Source organism: Aptenodytes forsteri, unplaced genomic scaffold (assembly GCF_000699145.1).
Source record: "Aptenodytes forsteri isolate BGI_AS27 unplaced genomic scaffold, ASM69914v1 Scaffold51, whole genome shotgun sequence".
Taxonomy (NCBI): domain Eukaryota; kingdom Metazoa; phylum Chordata; class Aves; order Sphenisciformes; family Spheniscidae; genus Aptenodytes; species Aptenodytes forsteri.
In genome coordinates this window covers 557,386-560,639 of record NW_008795495.1, presented here as the reverse complement: position 1 = coordinate 560,639, position 3,254 = coordinate 557,386, and the positions used below count along the sequence as shown (strand labels likewise).

At 39.5% G+C, this 3,254-nt stretch overlaps 1 long non-coding RNA gene across 1 annotated transcript in view; it reads right to left on the bottom strand.

The window, feature by feature from the left end:
- Positions 1 to 219: 219 nt before the first annotated feature.
- The window catches only part of LOC109279526, a 15,830-nt gene continuing 12,795 nt past the window's right edge, over positions 220 to 3,254 (bottom strand). Inside the window, exon 3 of the long non-coding RNA XR_002086219.1 lies at positions 220 to 300. This is a non-coding gene — a long non-coding RNA (uncharacterized LOC109279526). The remainder of the gene's footprint in view (positions 301 to 3,254) is intronic.

Sequence of the window (3,254 nt, the reverse complement as noted above, 5' to 3'; positions counted from 1 at the left end):
ACACCAAGCTGAGTGGTGCAGCTGATTTGATAGAAGGAAGGGATGCCATCCAGAGGGACCGTGACAGGTTTGAGGAGTGGGCCCATGTGAACCTCATGAAGTTCAACAAGGCCAAGTGCAAGGTCCTGCAGCTGAATCAGGTGCACCTGGACAATAACCAGTATCAGTACAGACTAGGGGATGAATGGATTGAGAGCAGCCCTACAGAGAAGGAACTTGGGGATACTAGTGAATGAAAAACTGGGCATGAGCTGGCAATGTGAGCTTGCAGCCCAGAAAGCCAATTGTATCCTGGGCTGCCTAAAAACCGGAGTGGCCAGCAGGACAAAGGAGGTGATTCTCCCCTTCTACTCTGCTCTTGTGAGGCCCCACCTGGAGTTCTGCATCCAGCTCTGGGCCCCCAGCACAAGGAAGACATGGACCTGTTAGAGAGGGTCCAGAGGAGGGCTACAAAAATGATCAGAGGGCTGGAACAGCTCTTCTACAAAGAAAGGCTGAGAGAGTTGTGGTTCTTCAGCCTGGAGAAGGGTCTGGGGAGACCTTATTGTGGCCTTTCAATATTTAAAGGGGGCTCATAGGAAAGATGGAGAGACACTTTTTTTACCAAGGCCTGCAGTGATATGGCAAGGGGTAATGGTTTTCAACTGAAAGAGAGTAGGCTTAGATTAGATTGCCCAGATGTTACCCAGAGAAGCTGAGGATGCCCCAGTCCTGGAAGTGTTCAAGGTGATGTTGGACAGGACTTTGAGCAACCTGATCTGTTGGAAGACCTCCCTGCCCATGGCAGGCAGTGTACACTAGATAATCTTTAAAGGTCCCTTCCAACCCAAACCATTCTTTGGTTCTATATTTATGAAACATAACAAAAACACTATAAAATACCACACATTCAGCATTAGCTCAATAGTTCCATAATTGCCACTCTAAATGCAATGGATTCATGGCATTCATACAGTTACTAACCATAACTCTTTTTTCTGTCATAATAAAGGTTTAATTTTCCCCAGGTGAGCATTACAGAGATTTTTCTCTGAGCCTTTCATCCTTTGATCTTGGCAAAGGTTTCAGAGGAGGCTGCCCTCAGCTTTTCAGTGCTTGGGTTATGAGTAAAATGTGTAAGGAAGCCAATTTTTCATTAAAAGAACATACTGTGATGGCACAATGAAAAAAGTGTTATCTAAGTTAACACACTGTGGAAAATGTGATTTTAAAACACACATCTTCCTGTATTCTTCAGCCACAGAGTAAAATCAGGGAAATCTGATGAGAGTACAGTGGAATAGGGTAGGTAAGCAAAAATTCTGTGAAAAGGTATGGGTATAGCAAAAATACTTGCATACAGCATCCAAAAGAAGCAAAACACATATAATCTAAATTGGGGAAATTTAATTTATTTACCTGAGAGAATACAATTTCTGGAAAATTACTGAAATATTTCACAATATCAGAACATAAACAGACCTGCTTAGAAAGCCTACACAGCTCCTTTTTTTCCAAAATTGTGGAACTCTTGTGTCTGAATGAGAAGTTTTATGACTCAGTCTACTTCTTTCTCTTTCTTCCTTCCATCAAATGGCTTTTTCATTATTAATGTAAAGAAAATGACATGAGGAGTTACTGAAAAATTGGCCACACGATCCTAGGCATAACTATTCACAATGAAGGTCTTTGCTGGATTAGTACTGCCTCTAGCCATCTGTCTACCAGTCAACAGGCTGGTTGCCTATCCTGTGTGAGTATGTAGTACAAATTCCCCACAATTTACATCTGCTGCTTTTGCCAGACTTAGTAAACAACCCATGACAGATGCTGCAAAAATCAACATCTGCTTAGTTTCCCAGATCTCTCTTACTGCTTTTTCTCAGCCAAAACAAGGGGGGAGATAGGAGGAAACTTGATTTTGTATGCCTATTGCATGTGCATGCTTACTAACAGAAAATCCAAAGGAAAATATTGCTGAGCACTTAATCTTTATTGTTTGCTGTTAGTCAATTTCTTTGCCCCTTCTTATTTTTGTGATATACTTTAAATGCTGTTAGTAGTCTCAGTAAGAAAAAGTCAAGATAGTGGACCTGAACAGCATTTCAGGATAGAATTGGGAGTATGTTTAAATTATGCAATGTGCTAACTATTAAAAATGGCTGTTAAACCATCAAATACACAAGTAGAGTTCCACTGTTCTAAGTATTGAAAGAGATCAGTTCAAACTTGAAAATGGAACCAGACCCTGTTAATTTTAACAAATCAATATTTCCACTCATTCAATTGAATGTGCTCTCTATGCCTACTTCTGAGCATGAGCAGTTAGTAAATTGTACACAATTTAATAGAATGCTTAAAAGGTGGATATTTCTACACATTTCTAAGATCAGGCTTTTATCTTTGAGAGGAGCTGGGAAGAGAATATTTCTTATGGTTCCTCTGTTTTGCCATCTACCATCTACTGTTCCAGTGTCGTTAAAAGACAAACAAACAAACAAACAAAACCACACTAAAGCAGAGTAGTAAGAAATAAGGCCTTATTTTGAGGGGATTTTATTAAAGTTTGGTTCCTCTGTTTTGCCATCTACCATCTACTGTTCCAGTGTCGTTAAAAGACAAACAAACAAACAAACAAAACCACACTAAAGCAGAGTAGTAAGAAATAAGGCCTTATTTTGAGGGGATTTTATTAAAGTTTTTCCACCAATGATTTGTTAATGCAGCTGTTCTGATAGAGTGGCAAGAGTGCATACTGGAAATGCATTTTGTCATTATGTCATGTAGTTCTTCTCTGAGTGGGATTATACAGAAGGACAGTAGTAAATTTAAAAAAAAAATAATAATATTTAAGAACCCTCACTGGTAAATTAAAAACAAGCAAACTCACCTGATTAAGTGTTTCCAGATGGACAATGACATATATCTTGGATTACTAAATCAATAAAACAAGCTCCACTTATTCCTATACGATATTCCTCTTGCAGTAGTCCACCAGAGTTTCTATAGTGTTAAAAAGTCACATTTTTTAAAAGAAGTATTTAGAAAACTGGTAAAACACAAAAATTTCAGGTTAAACTATCTCTTTGGATGAATGGAGTCACCAGCAAAGCGTGAGGAACAGGGTGCATTAGCCTGATGATCACTGCCCAGGGAAACCTATGGATGTCTCAGATTAAGTTCCACTAGCAGGTAAAGTGTTATAATTTTAGATGCCCCAGAGTACCCAGCCTGGCCTCTGTCTGCCATTCCAGAAAGTCAGGGGCCTTGCATCA